This window comes from Bos javanicus, chromosome 3 (assembly GCF_032452875.1).
Source record: "Bos javanicus breed banteng chromosome 3, ARS-OSU_banteng_1.0, whole genome shotgun sequence".
NCBI lineage: Eukaryota > Metazoa > Chordata > Mammalia > Artiodactyla > Bovidae > Bos > Bos javanicus.
Genome location: NC_083870.1, coordinates 118,793,658 through 118,816,586, shown reverse-complemented (window position 1 = coordinate 118,816,586; position 22,929 = coordinate 118,793,658). Strand labels below are relative to the sequence as shown.

General features: G+C 47.3%; 1 long non-coding RNA gene across 1 annotated transcript; it reads right to left on the bottom strand.

The window, feature by feature from the left end:
• Nucleotides 1-596: 596 nt before the first annotated feature.
• Nucleotides 597-9,503, bottom strand: LOC133244963 (uncharacterized). Its single transcript, XR_009735571.1, has 2 exons — nt 4,464-9,503; nt 597-1,058 (listed from the first exon to the last, which is right to left on the bottom strand). It is a non-coding gene; the product is annotated as an uncharacterized LOC133244963 (long non-coding RNA).
• Between the last annotated feature and the right edge of the window lie 13,426 nt (nt 9,504-22,929).

Sequence of the window (22,929 nt, the reverse complement as noted above, 5' to 3'; positions counted from 1 at the left end):
TACTGGAGTGGGCTGCCATTCCCTTCTCCAGGGAATCTTCCCAACCCAAGGATTGAACCTGGATCTCCTCCATTGCAGGCAGATTCTTTACTGTCTGAGCCACCAGGGAAGCCATTTGAGAATTACCAAAATGTGACGTAGATACACAAAGTGAGAAAATACTACTAGAAAAAATGACACCAATAGATTTGCTCAAAGCAGGGATGCCACAGACTTTCAATTTGTTAAAAAAAAAAAAAAAGGCAATATCTGCAAAGTGAAATGCAATAAAATGAGATATGCCTATAATAATGAAAGATAGCTAAAAATCTCCATATTATTGGAAATCAATATGCTTCTGAATAACCCATAGGTTTGAAATCATCACAGGGGAAACTGGAAATTATTTCTATTGAACAATAGCAAATACTACTTAACAGAATTATGAGATGCAGGTAATGCTGTATTTAGAGGAAAATATATAGCCTTATATTGTATGTGAGGTGGGACTAACACTAAGAATAAATGAGTTAACCATTCATCTCAGGACATTTGGAAAAGAACACCAAAACAAGTAAAATGAAAATATCAAGAAAGAATATTAAAAGGACCACAGGTTAAAAAATAAAAAGAAAATATTTATTAGAGTAGATACACATATTGGTTATTTGGAAGAAACTACAATTAGTGTCACTACCCTGTGAGATTCATTAGGAATAAAGGAAAAAGGCAGAAGGGCTTCCCTGTTGGCTCAGTGGGTAAAGAATCCGCCTGCAGTACAGGAGATGAGGGTTTGATCCCTGGGTCAGGAAGATCCCGTGATGAAGGGAATGGCTATCTACTCCAGTATCCTCGCCAGGAAAATCCCACTGACGGAGGAGCCTGGCGGGCTACAATCCCTGGTGTTGCAGAGAGTCAGTCGCGACTCGCACGTACGGCACACGGCTTCAGCATGCTGAGACTCCAACGCACAAGAAGATACCATCAAACACGAGAAGAGAAACACCGTCACAGGTCATCAGATAGGAAAAAGGCAGTAACGGTGTTGTTTCAAAAATCCAACAATTCTCCAAATAAACCTGAAAATGAAGACAGAATGGCCAGTTTATAAAAACTTGGCACTTAAAGCATGGAAAGCCTATAATCATCAAAGAAACTGAATCATAAGTGAAAATTTTTTCCCTCAAAGAAAACTCCAGATCTAGACAGCTTCACTGGAAAATTCAACCAAAAAAATAAAAAATAAGCCAGGATAGATAAGTAAATTTTATGAATCCAATATACTGAAATACTTACAGCAATAAAAATGAACAAACAACAGCTACACTTGAATAAAACTCACAAATATAATTTTGAACCAGAAGAGTGAAGTACATAAGTATATCTAGGAGAATAGTCCATCGATTTGAAGGTCAAAACCCTGTGCAGTTGGTAAAGAATCCACCTGCCAATGCAGGAGATGAAAGAGATGAGGGTTCGATCCCTGGGTCAGAAAGATCCCCTGGAGTAGGAAGTGGCGATCCACTCCAGTATGCTTGACTGGGAAACTCCATGAACAGTGGAGCTGGCAGGCTCCAGTCCAGGGGTTGCAAAGCGTGGGACACGGCAGCACACACGTGCATGCACGCAGCCTGTCATGATGAACTGGGAGTCACCTACTTCCGGGGAAGAAAGGGCAGACCATTCTCCCACAGCCAGGACAGCACTTAAAACCCTTTCTCTTACAAAACTAAATCACGCAGTTAATTCTAGGACCTGACACTGTCCAGGAAACTGAGCTGCACGTGCAGGATGAGTTTATACGCTCCTTTCTTCAGCCTTTGCCACTTACTCAAGGCCTAAGCTACACAGCTGGCACTCAATAAAGTTTTGCTGGTTGAAGAAAAAAAAACAGAAGTGTCTCTTTCCACTTCTCAGATATATTTAGGCTATGGATCCCATCAAAGAGGCTGAAAGCTTTGGCAGTTTGGAAAATGCTGAGAATAACAAAGAAACATTTCCAAGGCACAACTTGGAACTGCCCCTACATCTTTTACGAAAATCTCCCACTTGACATTCTTGACAAGTACACTCCCTCTTCATAACTTCTTTTCAATGCATGGAAAAAATCCTAGAGGTCAGAACAGCTCTACCACCACTATGTTGGAATCATCAATCCTTCCTACATCATGACATCATTCACATCAATGCTGTTATAAATACAATATACGTTAGAGATACAAAATGTTAAAGGCAATGCTGATGAGCAGACTTTCTGATGATAAATTGGGCTTTTCTCTACTTAGTTATCTAGTGGGGAAGTCCCACATTCTTAACACGTTGAAGAAAAAAAAAAGCCCTCTGTTGCCAAGAAGTTTTCAAAAGTTACTATTTTTGTAGAGCCTATAAGAATTCAGCACATTCACTGTGCATGCTGACTGGGCAGAAGCGTTTAACTCACAGACCCTATTTCCAGAGCCGGGTTGCCATCTGGGCTGGGCACAGATGTTTTGGCAGGACAAGAACTCTTCCAAATACAAGTTTTTGTTCATTGTATTAAAACAAAAGCAGCCCTGTTAATTTCAGTCCCATTCAGGACCAAGTTTGGCGGGGGGGTGGAAAGAATCAATATTTGCTAAGATGAGAAGAACAAAATCAGTAGGGGGAAAACAATTATTTGCTGGCTTTTCAGAGAATATTACAAATAATGACGGTTCCAAACCATAAAAAATACTGTTCAAAGAATTGCCTGACACAAGCCCTTTAATCTGTGATTCAGTTTACCCTTTGGTTCATCCTTTCTATGGAGAACTTGAATCCATGAAAATTTGTGTAGGAATACAAACTAATTGCCATGCAAATACCAACCCTCTCTGGAGCTGAACGCTTTCATCTGGAAGGGATCACACAGCAGCCAAGCTCATCGAGACATGCTCAGATCGGCAAGAGGGCAAAAGATGTTTGCCTTATACAATAGCGAAAGCTTAGGTGCCCTTGAGACAGGCAAGCGTAATATATTTCACAATTCCAAGCATTAGGCATTCTGGAAAAATGAACCAATTCCAGCCAACTCCTTCAAAGTCAGCCAAGAAAAACAGACCCTGTTTCTTCTACTAGCTACTAATGTCCTTCCTTAAGACACCATGAAATTAAAAGGTGATTGCTCCTTGGGAGGAAAGCTACGACAAACCTAGACAGTGTATTCAAAAGCAGAGATATCACTTTGCCAACAAAGCTCCATGTAGTCAAAGCTGTGGTTTTTCCAGTAGTCAAGTATGAATGTGAAAGTTGGACCATGAAGAAGGCTGACCACGGAAGAAATGATACTTTTGAACTGTGATACTGGAGAAGACTGAGAGACCCCTGGACAGCAAGGAGATCAAACCAGTCCATCCTAAAGGAAATCAACCCTGAATATTCATTGAAAGGACTGATGCTGAAGCTGAAGCTCCAGTACTTTGGCCACCTGATGCAAAGAGCTGACTCATTGGAAAAGACCCTGATGCTGGGAAAGATTGAAGGCAGAAGGAGAAGGGGATGACAGAGGATGAGATGGTTGGACGGCATCACTGACTCAAAGGACATGAATTTGAGCAAGCTCCGAGAGATGGTGATGGACAGGGAAGCCTGGCCTGCTGCAGTCCATGGGGTTGCAAAGAGCTGGAGATGACTGAGCAACTGAACAACAAGATGTTATTAAAGTATAAGCACTGGTAGAAGATAAAATAATGTTTCATCAGATGCAATCATTCATAAATAGATTATCACTCAGTAGAAATCATGTTCTCCCTGGAACAAAGGGATCATTAAGCCCATACATAAGTCACTTTATTAACATGAGGATTCAGGTTGGATTTCTCGAAGCCAGAGGCTGGCCTCTTTCAGGATGCCAGGATTCCTTCAAGGATGGGGAAATCAAGGGTCCCCGAAATCAGAGAGAAGGAGCCTTCTGATGGAGAGGGTGTGCGTATGTACTCAGTCACTCGGTCATGTCCGACTCTTTGCAACCCCATGGGCTGCAGCCCACGAGGCTCCTGTGTCCATGGAAGTTTCCAGACAAGAATACTGGAGTGGGTTGCTGTTTCCTCCTCCAGGGGATCTTCCCAACCCAGGGACTGAATCCGTGTCTCCTGCATCTCCTGAATCGGCAGGAAGTTTGTTTTTTTTGTTTTTTTTTTTTTTTTACCGCTGAGCCACCTGGGAAGCTGCTCTGATGGAGACAAGGGCATTGAAATCGCTCTCTGCTGTTTCAGGACTAACGAAGACTCCCAGCTCCTGGCGCCCACGTCAGAAGTTTCTCTGCCTTCAGTGATTTGCCCAGTACACCTGAGGATGGGGCAGGTGGTGACAGCCGCTGACTCCGTTTGCTGGTGGGGAAGCTGAGTCAGCGCTCTGTGAACCAGCCGGGCCGAAATGAGCCTCTGACACAGCTGAGACGGCTCCCCCTGTCCCCGGGCCTCATCTGTTTAGACAGTGATCGTGCAGCTGGGTGTGGCCCCACTTACCACCTGGGTGGTTCCCGCCACATAATCCTAGACTCCAGACACTGACGTTCCACTCAGCTTTCTCTGCGTGTGTTCTTCTTCACAATAAACAAAAACACTCAGCTCGGAGGTGGAGGGCCAAGGCCAGCCCATCACTGGGCTCCAAGACTGGCATCCTGGACATCCCTCAGGATGGGAGGAGAGTCCTCTGGCCTCCCCAGAAGGTGAGCCATCGCTCGCAAACCAGTCTTTCCTGCCTGGCGAGGCAGGAGTCCATGTGACCTCACAGCAGTCAGGAAGGAGCCACATGGAGCCACCACCCATGGAGGGACAGAGGAGCAGGTTCTGAAGGGCGGGGCCTTGAAGGATGGTGCAGAAGAGCCTCTGGACTGAGAGGACAACGGGGAACGGGGCCACGGAGGCCCCAGGGGCAGTGCGCTAGGCAGGGGTTCTGATTAGGGAGACAGGGCTGGGAGAAGGTGAGAGGGGGGAGAATAAGAGCTGGGAAAATTAAGCCCAAAACATCAATGATGGGGGCCCGATGACCCGCCAGCAGGTCTTGACGAAGAGCAGGCAAGGTAGGAGGTGTCAGGAAGAGGGGACCAGTCCCTGGGCTTTACCATGGCGATTCTTGGAGCTCATTTACTGCAAAAACTCGACCTGCAGGGATTTGAAAGCTTTCCAGATTGTTGATCTGTGTCCACAGCGGAACCCATCTGGTTCGGGAGTGTGGTTTGGGCATAAGGGTCAGTTCCCAGAGCGACGCCTTCTTCCCCGTCTCTAGGGGCCCATGTGGGGAGATGCTCTGCAGACAGCCCGAGACTCCAACGGGGAAAACTTGGGGCAGGGAACTTGGCCGGAGCTAGAAAAGAGCAACTTTAGGAGAGAGCGCTCAGGACACGTGAGGGCCTCTGTCAGGCGGCAGAGGCGTTTCTCATAGGCGACGGAGGGGCCATTGGTGGAGCTGTAGGACACAGACCGGAAGGCAAGAAAGGAGAGATGGGGAGAGTTCTGCAATGAGCCCGACTGTCCACAGCACCAGGGCCCCAGGCAGGGCAGGGGGCTGCAAGGCCACCTCCCCAGAGCATGGCTCATACAAGACAGTCCTGCTTTGGCCAGAGACCAAACAAGAGGCTTCCAAGCTCCTTGGTACCAAAGTGCTGTGATCACACCCGCACCCAGAGCAGGTGGTCGCAGGGAGCACACTGACAGGTGCGCCGGGCGGGGTCCCAGGGCCCGCTGACTGCTGCTCCAAGAGCCCACCAAGAGGCCCCCACAAGGCAAGGCATGCCCGTGGGCTCTCCTCCCTGGACCACAGCCCTGCCCATCAGATGCCCTCCCTGCATCGCCCCAGAGGCCTGGGCTCCCGAGAGCTGACCTTGCATCTCCCCAGCTCTGCTTTGGGTATCTCGAAACACTTGCCGCTCCAGGAGGATTCACAGCAGAGCAACCAGCAGATGCTACTGATCAGGACCCTTTTCTGGCAGCTTGTCGTTAAGCCTCTACCAGTGCACCACCGGTTCGGGGCAAACTCCATGGGAGCCCAAAGCGTCAGAGTCTCGCTTTTCGGAGACATCCCGTCTGGTCGTCTCTCCATGTCCGTGCCCGACCCAGGAGTTCACGTCGGTCTCACTCAGGGAGCTGCACCTGACTCCCCTCCCCTGCCCTCCCGCCCCCCACCGCTCTCACCCCCTCTCGCACCATCTCACAGCGCATGGGTGGTGAGCAGCAGCCACTAAGCTGAGAGTGAGCTCACTAGACCTTCCAGCCAGCCTTGGGGTAGGCCTTCTCCTAGCACTGCCCCCAGACAGCTCTGCGACTTGCCTCCAGATACCCCCAGCAACGTTAATCAAAAGGCAGCTCCTCTTTGGGGGAGGGGGGGAAGACAGCACGTAATTTCAGCACAGATTTAGCCCCTGATGGCTTGTGCTTTATCTTCACCCTGAGTGAGACTGCCTTCCCCGTAGGAAAGAGGCAGAAGAGAGTCTGTGATTACAACTTGCGGAAGAAAATCAACAGAAAGGACTGTTTTACGTGGGTACCAATTAAAGCGCTCACACACACACACAGAGTGGAGCGGGAGCCCGTGCTGACATGCGGCCTGGGAACAAGAACGAACGCCCTTTAGATGCTTTCGTCCGGGAGACGTCTTTTGACGCGTGGGAATGAGTGGTCTTGGGCGGTTCCACAAACCTCTGAGTTTCTCCTTCTTTACGTGTGAGACAAGACAGTCCGCTCTCGCCCCTCCCGTAGGACCACAGGAAGGAGAAAACGCCTGTGAAGATACAGGGTGGATTTAAAACCTTCCATAAACCTGATTCCGAGGACCTAGCTGATGGTGTTATGAGCCAATCTGTAATGAGAGCTCAGCGTTTAGACTAGAAAATTGAGGCCAGGACGCTTCCAGATGTCCCAACAGAACATCCCGCTTCAGGAATCAAAGGGGGCCTTCGGTGTCAGGTTTTTATAGACATCTATCCAGAAGCTGTGGTTTTTCCAGTGGTCATGTATAGATGTGAAAGTGGGCCATAAAGAAAGCTGAGGGCCAAAGAATTGATGCTTTTGAACTGTGGTGTTGGAGAAGACTCTTGAGAGTCCCTTGGAGTACAAGGAGATCCAACCAGTCCATCCTAAAGGAAATCAGTCCTGAATATTCATTGGAAGGACTGAGGCTGAATCTGAAACTCCAATACTTTGGCCACCTGATGTAAAGAACTGACTCATTGGAACAAACCCTGATGCTGGGAAAGATTGAAGGTGGGAGGAGAAGGGAACAACCGAGGATGAGACGGCTGGATGGCATCACTGACTCAATGGACATGGGTTTGGGTAAACTCCAGGAGCTGGTGATGGACAGGGAGGCCTGGCGTGCCACAGTCCGTGGGGTTGCAGAGCCGGACACGACTGAGCGACTGGACTGGACTGATCGAGAGGCCCAGAGCATTTGTCCCGTGCGCTGATACAGCGCTTACAGGGGCAGCACTGCGACTGCAGAGAACAAAGGCGCGGCCACCCCCTCCACGGGGCTTCCGGGCTGGAGTCTCACAGCTCGAGGCCGACGCGGCTGCTCCAGGGGTTTAGAAAAACTGCCAGAGGGAAGCAGCTGGCCGGCGGGCCACTACCCGGTACCTGGGAGGATATAAAAGCCACTCTGCGTTTTAGGCACTCGGACTCTCTCAGGGATGAGGAGAAAACAGACTTCCCTCCCCAGGCCCTGGAACAAACCCTGCCCTCTACAAGCTGGCCAGGATGGCTGATCCGGAGAGTATTTTCACAGCTGTGAGGAGACATTTCCACTGGAGTCTTTAAAAATAAGTTGTCATCCCTCCCACCAGCCCCCAGCACTCCCAGGAGGAGTGACCCACGTAGAGCTCACCTCTCACTCCAACTGAAGAAAGCTCAGGGACAGGCATGCTCCGTTTGTGCTCTGTCCACCAGCCAAACCCAGCCTCAGGCAGCACGTAGCCCCTGAGGGTCGCGTCACCTGTGCCCCGGGGTCTTCTGTGGCCTCTCAGAGTCTGAGCCAGCAGGTTTCCAGCAGGCAGGCCAGAGGGGAGAGAGAGACCCCCTGCCCGCGTGGCATTCAGCAGCTCCCCAGGGGCCTGCCAGGCTTGTTTAGCCAGCTGAGGCCTCGAACCTGCCAAGACTTCAGAGAGAGTGCGAGAGCAGCTAGGCAGAGCCAGGGGTTGGCGGAGTAGGGGGACAGGGAGACGGTCTTTACTGCCCTGGCCCAGCTCCGCACCAGCGCAGCACCCCCACCCGGCATCCGAGTCCAGGGCCCACCTGACTGTTGATACACGTGCCCCTCACACTCCAGCCTGCAGGGCGACCGGCAGCCATTTCAAGACTGACAGCAGTGTGCAAGGTAATTCTTCTGCGTGCGTTGGTCAGAAGACAGAGCCGGTGCAGCTCGGCCCCCACCCCCACCCTGGGGAGCCTGGTGTGGGGGCAGAGGGGAGCAGAAGGGCTGGGGGGCCGCAAGCCCAGTCTCCTCCTTCCCTTCCACCGAGGCCAGACCCCTGGTGGCCGATGAGATGGCAGGTTCGGGGACCTAGAGACACATTTTCTATGCAGTTCAGTAATTTTCTGGAACAGCTGCACGAACATGGGCCATTTCCCTGGGAAGATGCCCTCCCCACTTTTCTGTTAACCCGCTGAGGACTCTGCCTGCCAGTGCCTGGGAGGGGGCCTGGGGATCGTGCAGGCAGGCGCCAAGGTCTGAGCCCAGGGACGGCAGGGGTCACATCCACTCCAGGATGAAACGGCACATCGAGGTCCCAGCCCGCTACCCAATACTGCCCTGGGGGCTGGAATCTGGACAGGGTGGGTACTCACCCGCCTTGAGGAGTTTGAAGACCATGGGGAGGGGGGCAAGAGGCAGAGGGACCCCGCCTGGGACACAGGGCTCCAGCCGCACCTCGGAGCCATGGCCGAGGACCCAGGGGTCAGGGGTGCGGTGGTGCACTCAGGGCTGAGAGGTCTCTGAGCATTCTGGGCCAGGCTCCAAGATGACCTAGCTCCCCAGCAGCAGCGTGTGTCCGAACCCTGTGCTGACGCCAGCACGTGCCGCTTCCATCACCGCAGGGAACCGAGACAACCACAGCCCACAGCTTAGGGGCCCCGTGGGCTGCAGCATCTACCCACCGTCAGCACCACCAGCCCGTTAGAGAAGAGCGCGGCGTCCGGCTTCACAGAGGTGGAGACGGAGAGGCGAGCCAGTCGACAGCTTTGCCGACAGGTGCCTGATAGGAGATGGAGGGGTGGGACCAGGCCCAGAGCCTCTGCTCTGCACGTGGGTCCTTCTCAGCACGTCCCCCCGCGTGACAGTGACCCAGCTCCTCGGAGGCCCAGCGCTGCGCCCCGGAACTCCCCTGGACGAGGCTGGGAGAGTGGTCCGCAGTGTTACAGAGGTGCTTGCTGCCTGCGCGTTCTCTGCAAACACGAGCACTCTGCGGAGCTGGTTTTCCCTTCTTTCCTCATTCTCCTTGCCCTGGTGTGAGAACAGGAAGGCCACCCAACAAGGACAAAGGCTGCTCGCCCCCCCCCCCCCCCCGCCCCCCCGCCTCCTCCTGAGAGCTGGCTCTAGCAAGGACTCAGCCACCACCAGCTTGTCTGGCCCAGACTCACAGCAGAGAGCTGATAGGGGGAGAGTCACGGTGGACAGAGGAATGGCTCCAGGGTGCCCTGCTCAAAGGTGGGGGCCCAGGGAAGCGGAGGTGGACGGATGACACGTGGGGTACCCCCCGTCGTTGGTTGGGGTGATATCTGGCTTTCTCTGAAAAGCTTGAAATTGACTCAGCCCAGGTTGTTTTTTGGTCGGGCCGCCTGACGTCTCTGAGTCCCCACTGCATAAAGGGGTACAGAGCCCCTGACTAGGCCCACCTGATGACAGCCACCCCGACCTGGGGTGGAGGTGCAGTGAGCAGCTGGCTGAGGCTGGCAGGGTCCCGGCCCCTTCTGCTCCTGTTGCCTCCTGCCTTGACCCCCAGACACCACCTCCTTCCTCCCCGTCCTCCCTGTATCTCCTCTCGTCCCCTGACAGGTAGGGGACCCCGACTCTTCTGCGTCAGGGCCAAGAGATCACGCTGCCTGTCCCCTCCAGGTGTCCCAAGGGGCCACAGTGCCAGAGCTTTCCTACCGGGTACCAAGCAGGGAGCGCTGCTTCTGGGTCCGTACCCGCTGGGGGAGCTGACCCCGTGTTAGCACCGCCCCCTCCTGCCAGCCCGCTCTGTGAGTGTCCTAGAAAGGGAGGTCCACTCCCAGGAGCATCTCCCACGCCTCCCTCCCCAGGACCATGCTCGCATCAAACCGCCCACGGAGATGTGATAACGAAGCATTTTTGCGCACACGTGGCGCGCCATCTTCTAAAGGCTTTGGATTGCATTGGCTCAGCATTCAGCCCGGCGCAGCTGCAGATGAAAAGCTTCAGAAATGTGTATTGACTAAAATGTCTCCAAGACGGCACGTGATCTCTGCTAGAGGAGTTTTTTCCTTTCTCTCCCTTGTTCCTTTTCACTTGGCTTTTTCTCACTTTTAAGAAACACAGTCATTAAAGAAGATCCCTAAGGAAATGAAGCCCAGAACACGGTGTTAACATATCATAGAAGTTCTGACTTTCAATACCCAATTCCCCAGAAAATGTTGAATTAAGCCAGTTAGTTCCACATTTACAGAAACACTGGAAATTTTCTGGGAAAATTATTTAGAATGAAATGAGTAGCTGCTCTCGTCTCTCTCCCTGCTCTCAATCTGCCCAAAGCTACTCTTTCACTTATGAAATTTTTATGAATGAAAAACCACAACTGCCAGCAGCTTCGGTGTGTCTGCAGCCACGGCCGATCTCAGGTGGGACAGGCCTTGAAATGCGGTTCCAGGGCCTGTGGGTGTCATCTGAGCCTCTCTCAGGTCTGTGTCTTAGGACCTGCCTCAACATTTTTGGAAAGCTTAAAAGATAAAGGTGGCTCTATATTTTAACAAGTGACCTTATAAAGTTCACCTTCTTATATAAAAATTCAGTAATTTCTAAATTCACAAATCCCTGCTTCATCTCAGATCAAATGGCACTGCACTCCAGCATTCTTGCCTGGAGAACCCCATGGACAGAGGAGCCTGGCAGGCTATAGTCCACGGGGTCACAAATAATTGCTAGTTCAGTATTAAGCTCTGCTGGTGATTACATGAGAGGAAATTTAAAATATGTGTGCATATTTGAGGATACTCTATGATAACATTTTAGTTCAATTAAATGTTTTGGCTCAATTGAAATATAATTATCAGAATTTACTGCATAATTGCATTGCATGATCATTCAATATGAGACAGGGGTTATTTCAATAATTCTTTGCATTTAATTATTCCTCAGAAAGAATAACTTTTGTCATAGAGACATAGCACATTCATTATAACCAGGATCAGTTCAGTTCAGTTCAGTCGCTCAGTCATGTCGGACTCTTTTTGACCATGAATTGCAGCACGCCAGGCCTCCCTGTCCATCACCAACTCCCAGAGCTCACCCAAACTCATGTCCATTGAGTCGGTGATCCCATCCAGCCATCTCATCCTCTGTTGTCCCCTTCTCCTCCTGCCCCCAATCCCTCCCAGCATCAGAGTCTTCAATGAGTCAACTCTTCACATGAGGTGGCCAAAGTACTGGAGTTTCAGCTTTAGCATCATTCCTTCCAAAGAACACCCAGGACTCATGGCCTTTAGAATGGACTGGTTGGATCTCCTTGCAGTCCAAGGGAGTCTCAAGAGTCTTCTCCAACACCACAGTTCAAAAGCATCGGTTCTTCGGCTCTCAGCTTTCTTCACAGTCCAACTCTCACATCCATACATGACCACAGGAAAAACCATAGCCTTGACTAGATGGACCTTTGTTGGCAAAGTGATGTCTCTGCTTTTGAATAAGCTATCTAGGTTGGTCATAACTTTCCTTCTAAGGAGTAAGTGTCTTTTAATTTCATGGCTGCAGTCACCATCTGCAGTGATTTTGGAGCCCAAAAAATAAAGTCTGACACTGCTTCCACTGTTTCCCCATCTATTTCCCATGAAGTGATGGGACCAGATGCCTGATCTTCGTTTTCTGAATGTTGAGCTTTAAGCCAACTTTTTCACTCTCCACCTTCACTTTCATCAAGAGGTTTTTAGTTCCTCTTCACTTTCTGCCATAAGGGCGGTGTCATCTGCATATCTGAGGTTATTGATATTTCTCCCGGCAATCTTGGTTCCAGAATAGTTTTCCCATAAACATAGTCATATAATCCACATGTTACCAAATACTACTCTGTCATTATACTTGTGTTCAATTATGAATCAATTATAAATTTAAGATTTTTTAATTAGCATGAAGTAAAATTGACTATGGATTTTAAAACGTGGAGAAAAAGAAAGCTTTGTGCAATTTAGAAATAATTTCATCCAGCACTTTTCAAACATTAATATGACAAATACATTCAAAGTTCTGAAATGAGCTAGCAGAAAGAGAAATTAAGAAAACAGTCCCATTTTGAATCACACAAATAAAGAATAAAATACCTGAGAAGAAATTTAACAAAGAAGGCAAAAGACCTATACATGAAAACTACTGGACGTTGTAGAAAGAGACTGAAGAAGACAAGATAAATGGAAAACTACTCTGTGCTCATGGGCTGGTAGAATTAACATTATCAAAATGCCCATGCTACCTAAGAAGTATACACATTCAGTGCAACCCTTGTCAAAATCCAAAGGACGTTTTTCACAGAAATAGAAGGGGAAAAAAGTCTAAAATAACATGTGGAACCACGAAAGACCCCATAGCCAAAACAGTCCTGAGGAGAAAAAAAAAAGCTGTAGGTATTATGCTCCCTGACTTCTAACTATATTACAAAGCCATAGTAATAAAACGGCACAGGACTGGCAGAGAAACAGAGACGCAGATCAGGAGAACAGAACTGAGAGCCCAGATGTACACCCACATGCACATGTGCAATTAACTTGTGACGAAGGAGCAAAGAGCGTGCAATGGAGAGAAGACAGTCTCTTCAATAAATGGCGTTGGGAAAGCTGGACAGCCGAGACGGAAGAATGAAACGAGATCCAGGTCTCACACTGCACACAAAGGTTAGCTCGGAGTGGGTCAGAGACCTGATGCAAGGCCTGAAACCACGAAGTTCCCAGGAGAGAGCACAGGCAGCATGCTCTGGCATCGGTCTTTGCAGCAGATATCTGGATCCGACTCCTCAGCAAGGGAACAAAACCAAAATAAACAAATGTGATTACATCAAATCTAAACGCTTCTGCACAGAAAAGGAAACTGCCAATAAAATGAAAAAACAACCTATCAAATGGGAAGAGATAGTTGCAAATCATATATCCTATAAGAGGTTACTATTAAAATTATATAAAGAACTGTTTCGGTTAACAATAACAAAAAAGGAACCTGATTTTCTTAAATGGGCAGAGGAGCTGAATAGATTTTTTTTTAAAAGAAGACACACAGAAGGCCAGCAGGCATGTGAAAATATGTTCAGCACCACTAATTATCAGGGAAATGCACCCCAAACCACAGTGAGATATCATCTCACACTTGGCAGAATGGCTGATATCTAAAAGACAAGAACTAGCAAGTGTTGGCGAGGATGGAGAAAAGAGGGACCCTCAGACGCTGTTGATGAGAGTGTAAAGTGGTATGGGAAACAGTAAAAAAAAGTTGAGAATAGAACCACCATACGATCCAGCTATCCCACGTCAGGGTATTTATAAAAGAATACGAAAGCACTAATTTGAAAAGATACATGAATCCCTCTGTTCACTGCAGCATTATTTACAGTAGACAAGATATGGAAACAGTCAAACTGCCCATCCATGGACGAATGGATGGAGAAGATGTGATACACATATATAAAAATATGGGTAGATGTAGATACAGATATAGATAGATATATACAGTAAAATACTACTCAGCCATAAAACATGAAATCCTGCCATTTGCAACAAATTGTATGGAACTTGAAGGTATTTTGCTAAATGAAATACGTCAGATGGAGAAAGACAAATGCCATATGAATTCACTCTTATGTGGAATATACTTGTTGTTCACTCGCCCACTCATGTTTGCCTCTTAGCAATACCTTGGACTGCAACACACCAGGCCTCCCTGTCCGTCACCATCTCTCAGAGCTTGCTCAAACTCGTGTCCGTCGAATCAGTGATGCCATCCAACCATCTCATCCTCTGTCGTCCCCTTCTCCTCCTACCTTCAGTCTTTTCCAGCATCAGGGTCTTTTCCCATGAGTCAGCTCTTTGCATCAGGTGCTCAAAGTACTGGAGCTTCAGCTTCAGCATCAGTCTTTCCAATGAATATTCAGGACTGATCTCCTTTAGAATGGACTGGTTGGATCTCCTTGCAGTCCAAGGGACTCTCAAGAGTCTTCTCCAACACCACAGTTCAAAAGCATCAATTCTTTGGCGCTCAGCTTCCTTTATAGTCCAACTCTCACATCCACACACGACCACTGGAAAAACCATAGCCTTGACTAGATGGACCTTTGTTGGCAAAGTAATGTCTCTGCTTTTTAATATGCTATCTAGGTTTGTCACAACTTTCCTTCCAAGGAGTAAGCGTCTTTTAATTTCATGGCTGCAGTCACCACCTGCAGTGATTTTGGAGCCCCAAAAATAAAGTCTGACACTGTTTCCATTGTTTCCCCACGTATTTGCCATGAAGTGATGGGACCGGATGCCACGATCTTGGTGCTTTGAGTGTTAGAGTTTTAAGCCAGCTTTTCCACACTCCTGCTTCACCTTCATCAAGAGGCTCTACAAACAAAATAAAATACATGAACAAACCAAACCAGACAAACAAACAGAAAAGAACAAGTAGGAACAGTGGTTACTAGAGGGGAAGGGGTTGGGGAGGCGACGGAGGCCAACTGAATGGTGACAGGCGGGGACGAGACATTCGGCAGTGAGCAAGGCCACGAGGTATACATAAGTAGAGACACAATGTCATACACCTGAAACTTATGTAAAGTGGTAAATCAGCGTTATCTCAGTAAAAGTAAGTAAAAACAAACCCCTCGAAAGTGTTTTTAACACTGGAAGAATTCATTTTAAAAATAACATCTTACCCATTACTATAGAGTCAGAGATACTCTTTACAGTATTCTAAGGACAGCCAAGGAAACAAATCTAAAGCTCTTTTACTGAATTTTTAGTAAAAAAATTCCCGAAAATGTTGTGTTTTTATACACAATTCTGGATCTTTAAATATAAACATGAGAGAGAGTGAGGTCATTTCTTTGATTATCTTACTTGCCAACTCTGGTCAGAATCCTCCTCTATCCATTTTTTGGGTTTGTCAACATTACAAAACCTGAGTGCGACCTCTGTCAGGTATTCTCCCTTGAAATGAAGTAAACAGAAAAGCATAATAACATAAGACAATTTGAACAGGTCAGGATTAGGGACTTTTAATGCTAATTAATATTTAACAGCAAATCTTTAATGCCTGTGAATGAAGATGCTGAGTTCAAGAAAAGCAATGAACTGGTCCAAATGGTGAAATTGTAAGTTTCATTATATAATATGACTTTCTTATCCTTCTGGGACTAAATCCAAGGGATTTTTAAATTTTTATCAGACTCCTTAAAACCTCTTTCAGGAAACAGGACCAGACTTCAAGTGTGTGTAAGGAGATCGGGGGAATGCAGTTCTCTGAGCAGCTAGAATCAGAACTGGGTTTAGAACTGAATCCACTGTCTCTGCGGACTTTCGCACAGAAGGTGAACGGTTCCGGCAGAGGCGGGGTCAGAAGCTCCTGAAGCCAGCCGAGTAAGGAAAGGTGTGCACAGCGAGGGCGGCGCTGACCTGCACGTCTGGAGGCAGAGTCGCTCCTCAGCTCCGATTGCCTTTTGGAGGTGGGTGGCATAGTGTATTCACATATTCATGTCTTTCTTATTAAATAAATCTTTCTCTTTGTAAAAATTTCAATCATTGCAGAAAAGGCTACAGTCCCTCTCAACCATTCCCCCACCATCCCCATCACCCTCCCAAAGGCAATCCAACTCCTAGGTTTGGTATGTAAACTTCTAGTCCTTCCCTCCCTGTGTTTCTTGTAAGAATGGGTTTTTTTTTTCCCCTCAGTTCTGTTTTCTATGTAATGTATCTATTTTTTTTTTTAAATCAATGGAAATATAAAGACTATAAAACACAGACATGAGAGAGGGAATATTTGCAAATTACATATCCAACAATGATATCAGATCAGATCAGATCAGTCACTCAGTCGTGTCCGACTCTTTGCGACCCCATGAATCGCAGCACGCCAGGCCTCCCTGTCCATCACCAACTCCCGGAGTTCACTCAGACTCACGTCCATCGAGTCAGTGATGCCATCCAGCCATCTCATCCTCTGTCATCCCCTTCTCCTCCTGCCCCCAATCCCTCCCAGCATCAGAGTCTTTTCCAATGAGTCAACTCTTCACATGAGGTGGCCAAAGTACTAGAGTTTCAGCTTTAGCATCATTCCCTCCAAAGAACACCCAGGGCTGATCTCCTTCAGAATGGACTGGTTGGATCTCCTTGCAGTCCAAGGGACTCTCAGGAGTCTTCTCCAACACCACAGTTCAAAAGCATCAATTCTTCGGCGCTCAGCCTTCTTCACAGTTCAACTCTCACATCCATATATGACCGCTGGGATCACAACAATGATATGTATCCAGCCTATTTAAAGAACACTCACATTCAACAATAAGAAGTTAAACAATCCACTTTTAAAACCAGCAAAAGAATTGGACAGACCCTTTACCAAAGAGGCTTTATAAATGGAAACTGAGGACATAGAAAAGTCTTCACCATCACGAGGAAATATGGAAATATAGCTTTAAACTATAACTACACATTTATTGCTGCTGCTGCTAAGTCGCTTCAGTCGTATCCAACTTTGTGGGACCCCATAGACAGCAGCCCACCAGGCTCCACCGTCCCTGGGATTTTCCAGGCAAGAGTAGTGGAATGGGTTGCCATTGCCTTCTCCAACACACTTACTAGAAGGGCTAAAATGAAAGTAAAATAAATACATGTATACATATATAAGTAACCAGTCCATCCTAAAGGAAATCAACCCTGAATATTCACTGGAAGGACTGATACTGAAGCTGAAATTCCAGTACTCTGGCCACCTGATGCAAAGAGCCATCTCTTTGGAAAAGACCCTGATGCTGGGAAAGATTGAAGGCAAGGGGAGAAGAGGGCAATAGAGGATGAGATGGAGGGATGGCATCATCGACTCGATGGACATGAGATTGAGTAAGCTCTGGGAGATGGTGATGGACAGGGAGGCCTGGCAAGCTACAGTCCATGGGGTCACAAAGAGTCACACGGCTTAGTGACCGAACAACAACAACATACAAGTAAAGAAGCAAGTTGGTAAGTCAACAGAGCCTGACAAGGTGCACGGGGCTGGCAGTCTCACACATTGCTAACGGGAATGCAGGAAGGTGCAGGCCGGTCACTCTGAAAAACAGCCTGCAGCTCCTCACACATCGGAATATCCACTTACTATATAGCCCTGCAAGCTCGCTGTGTTTGTCCTAGAGCAGTTAGAATGTGTGCTCACCCCCAAACCTACACGTAAGTGTTTGCACAACTCTGTTCATCAAGATCAAACTGGGAAGCAACCTAGTGGGACACCCAGGGCTGCTTCTGCTCTGATGGACGTGGGCGTGGAAGAGGAGGCTAACAGGCCAGTGTTCACATTTAACAGCTCTTGGGGGCTTAAAGGACAAAAACTAGAGTCCCCATTTTAGGTGGAGACCGCAAAGAGCTGAACTCATATAGTAATAAATAAAATTTCAACAACGAGATCTCCAAGATAAAAAGTCCTGATTTGCAACATTTGCTGGTTTCCATGGTGTAAATACACCCAGGAGAGCCAATTTCAAGCTACCACTGTGACCTCACTGAACACGTCACTGGGAAAAGCCGCACAGAATGAGTTCTGATGAGCCTGTGCTGCCTGGCCCCGGCACACCACTTCCTAGAAGCCGGATGAACGTGAGTAAGCTGCCTCTCGTACCAGCTCTGAATCAGCAGGATGGTGCAGAAAAATCTCTCGAATCCTGAGACTAGATTAAAGTGACTGCAGATTGCCCGTGACTCACAGGGGCCACGCACATGACTCATAAAGAAATGAAACTTCTCTGAATGAAGAAAGCACAGCACAGTTCTCAGTTTTCTCCTGGGAAGAAAATAATGCACTGTCCCCCACACCAGGAAGGGTAAAAGATAACCAGGCAGGTAAGGAAGCAAGGCCATGTAACAAGAACCAGCACAAGCAACAGATCGCAGCAACCGGCCTCCAAGGTCCTCCCAGAAGGGAAGAGCAGAGCAGAAGCCTGCTTCTCAGAAAGACCGCTGTGCGGTTACTTCCATTTAGTGCCTGTGAAAGTGTTAGTCGCTCAGGCGTGTCCTACTCTTTGCGACCCCAGGCACTGTAGCCCACCAGGCTCCTCAGTCCACGGGATTCTCCAGGCAAGAATACTGGAGTGGGTTGCCAGTCCCTTCTCCAGGGGAATCCTCCTGACCCAGGGATTGAACCCGGGTCTCCTGCCTTGCAGGCAGATTCTTTACCATCTGAGCCGCCAGGAAAGTCCTGATTCCATGTAGCTGGTGGTAAAATGGCAAAATGAGATTTAAGTGTTTGGAGAGACATATTCAGGTTGAAACCTGTAAGGAAAACAGGAAGTCAATACAATAAAAGCCATAACTGTGGCTGGTTTGGGGGGTGGGAAGGGCTGTTGCTGGGAGTGAACCTGAGGGGAAGTTGTTTCTTCTCCGGGATGATGAAGACCTGGTGCTCAGTACACAGCAATTTGTTAAACTGGAATGTTTGTCTTATGCATTTTCTTCTTTTTCACAGGGAAAAAAAAAAGTTTAAAATAGTACATTACATGCAAGGAGTCTATCCAAGTAACCCAGAGGTGACTCAACATGTGGGAAATAGATCAGTGTCATCTCTATAATAGATGAACGGGAGAAAGACTCTTAATTTTTATTCGCCAAATAAAAGGGCTTTGATGGATTGAAACCACGTGTGCGTGACTGAAAAGAAAACTCTTAGGAAACTCAGAATGAAAGAAAACGCATCTCCTTGATCAGAAGCATCTACCGGTTACCTGAAGCGACCGCCAGACTTAATGGTGAAGTCGCAGAAGTGGTTTTCACTGATGTCAGGAAGAAAAGAAACCCTGCTCATTACCCTCGCTGTCAGGCAGCGTTTTAACCAGGAGTTGCAGGCAATACAAAGGTAAGAAAAAGTGCGGGGAGCCGGTGAGGCATTCCACTCGTGACAAAGGTCATGAGAAAGCTAGGGGCCTTGTTTAGCGCTTGGTCATGTCATTCTTCCTTTTAACTTCCAGCTGAGTTTCCATCTGGAGCAGCGTATTCGCAATGGTGCAAACAAGGGTAATACTCAGGAATTTTCCTACTGAGCTATCCTCATTCTATTGGCATATAAATAGTCGCCTAAATACCCTGGATCAGCTGGGGCTGAATTCAGGGAATGACAATTCAAACAGAAAAGAAAATAATTGTCACTCTTTGCAGTGTATGTTTATCGGCAGAAAACCCAGGAGAATCGAGTGGCTCCTCCTGGATGCTCGCCTCCCAGACCTGCCATTTGAGAGCGAGCTCATGTGCGACGTGGCTAGGAAAGCACTAGGCTTGAGAGGAGTGTTGGAGGAGACAGGGAGACGGAGACACGGCGTTCGCCTCGAAAATGTAGCAGGAAAGGATCCCTCAGTCACAACGTCAACACAAACTAAAAAGCCTCAGAGCGCGTCCAACACGAGGCATGCTTTGTCTGAAAGGGGCTGTGAGGGTGCGTGGAAGGAGTCCGCTCACTCTGACCTCAAGAAAACAGAGAAAAACAGCACCTCTGTGGATAAATTCAAACCATGCAGACACCAATGCTCCCGGAAGTTAATCCAAGAATTTGATGAAATTTGAACCAAAATTCAACCAAGGTTTCACACGGAGGGTTTCAAACGGTTCCTACAATTGGTGTAGAAGACTCACGAATAGTTAGGAAGCTTTAAGAAAAGAACAGTGGGAACACTTGCCAGCCAGATATCAAAATCCATCGTAAAGCCATTGTAAGTGATGAGTGTGGAGTTCTGCTCCCTGGGGAACCCCTGGACCAGCCAGGTTCCACCCCCACGGGGCTGTGGCAGTGGCCGAGACACACCAGCTCAGCCACGGGAAGGAGTTGCTGGGGTTCCTGTGGCTACCAGTCCACAGGTGTGCTCACAAGTCCTGTAGAAGATTCTGAACTTCATTAGAATATGGAGTTGGGGAGGAGGCAACTTCTGCAGGGAACTTTCTCTGTTGATGCAAAGGGCAGGAGGCTCCCAGCTGACATAGGAGCCTCGCACATGTGTCCACCATTAAAAGGGATGAAAAAAAAATAGGGGGTCCATGAGGTAGAGAGTTGATTAATAACCATGTGACCTTCATTCATCGTCAGGATTTTCTGAAGTTACTTTTCCAAAGATTTATTTCATTTCAATTTTAAATTGTATTAATTTTTATTGTTACCAGATGCTTAAAATAAGTTCTTTTTTTTTGCATTTCTTTTTCTTGGGGATGGTCTTGATCACTGCCTCCTGTACAATGTCATGAACCTCCATCCATAGTTCTTCAGGCACTCTGTCAGATCTAACCCCTTGAATCTGTTTGTCACTTCCACTGTATAATCGTAAGGGATTTGATTAAGGTCATACATGAATGGTCTAGTGGTTTACCCTAAGTTCTTCAATTTAAGTCTGAATATTGCAATAAGGAGTTCACAGTCTGAGCCACAGTCAGCTCCCGGTCGTGTTTTTGCTGACTGTATAGAGCTTCTCCATCTTTGGCTGCAAAGAATATAATCAATCGGATTTTGATATTGGAAGAGAAGCTAAAGGCAAAGGAGAAAAGGAAAGATATACCCATTTGAATGCAGAGTTTCAAAGAATAGCATGGAGCCATAAGAAAGCCTTCCTCGGTCAGTGATCAATGCAAAGAAATAAGGAAAACTATAGAATGGGAAAGACTAGAGATCTCTTCAAGAAAATTAGAGATACCAAGGGAACATTTCATGCAAAGATGGGCACAATAAAGGACAGAAATGGTATGGACCTAACAGAAGCTGAATATATTAAGAAGAAGTGGCAAAAATACACAGAAGAACTGTACAAAAAAGATCTTCATGACCCAGATAATCACGATGGTATGATCACTCACCTAGAGCCAGACATCCTGGAATAAGAAGTCAAGTGGGCCTTAGGAAGCATCACCATGAACAAAGCTAGCAGAGATGATGGAATTCCAGTTGCGCTATTTCAAATCCTAAAAGGTAATGCTGTGAAAGTGCTGCACTCAATATACCAGCAAATTTGGAAAACTCAACAGTGGCCACAGGACTGCAAGAGGTTAGTTTTCATTCAACCCCAAAGAAAGGCAATGCCAATGGATGTTCAAACTACTGCACAATTGGAAACATTTCACACAGTAGCAAAGTAGTGCTCAAAATTCTCCAAGCCAGGCTTCAGCAATATGTGAACCATGAACTTCCAGATGTTCAAGCTGAATTTAGAAAAGACAGAGGAACTAGAGATCAAATTGCCAACAGCTGGTGGATCATTGAAAAAGCAAGAGAGAGTTCCAGAAAAACATCTACTTCTGCTTTATTGACTATGCCAAAGCCTTTGACTTGTGGATCACAACAAACTGTGGAAAATTCTTCAAGAGATGGGAAAACCAGACCTCCTGACCTGCCTCCTGAGAAATCTGTATGCAGATTAAGAAGCAACAGTTAGAACTGGACATGGAACAACAGACTGGTTCCAAATCGGGAAAGAAGTACATCAAGGCTGTATATTGTATACCCTGTTTATTTAACTTATATGCAGAGTACATCTTGCGAAATGCCGGGGTGGATGAAGCACAAGCTGGAATCAAGATTGCCAGGAGAAATATCAATAACCTCAGATATGCAGATGACACCACCCTTATGGCAGAAAGTGAAGAGGAACTAAAAAGCCTCTTGATGAAAGTGAAAGAGGAGAGTGAAAAAGTTGGCTTAAAACTCAACATTCAGAAAACTAAGATCATGGCATCTGGTCCCATCACTTCACCTCGTGGCAAATAGATGGAGAAACAATGGAAACAGGTACAGACTTTATGTTTAGGGGCTCCAAAATCACTGCAGATGGTGACTGCAGCCATAAAATTAAAAGATGCTTGCTCCTTGGAAGAAAAGCTGTGACCAACCTAGACAGCATCTTAAAAAGCAGAGACATTATTTTGCCAACAAAGGTCCATCTAGTCAAAGCTATGGTTTTTCCAGTGGTCATGTATGGATGTGAGAGTTGGACTATACAGAAAGCCGAGCACCGAAAATTGAGGCTTTTGAACTGTGGTGTTGGAGAAGACTCTTGAGAGTCCCTTGGACTGCAAGGAGATCCAACCAGTCCATCCTAAAGGAAATCAGTCCTGAGTGTCCCATGGAAGGACTGATGTGAATTCCAATGGTTGGGATGATTTAGGAAAGGAGGCTTTCTGTTGTGATTGTTTTTTGTTTATCTTTCTGTTTTGGTTTGGGGGCTTTTTCAGATATAAGTAAGGTGTAGTGCAGCATTCACAGAACAAACAAACAGGGCATCTTACAGCTTTTATCAAAACGAATCATTTATACTTTCTGAAGCTGATCATTTATACTGTATAGTTGCCTATGGAGTCTGATGGAGAAGGAAATGGCAACCCACTCCAGTGTCCTTGCCTGGAGAATCCCCTGGACAGAGGAACTTGGCCAGCAAGAGTCCATGGGGTCGCAAAGATTCGGACATGACTGAAGCAACTTAGCACACGGAGTCTGAAGGAAACGGTGGGGAAATGGCAGCCCCTTACCCATGCTTCGTCTAGCCAGGGCCGCCTCCCTAGTGGCCTGAGGAGCTGTGTGTGGTCC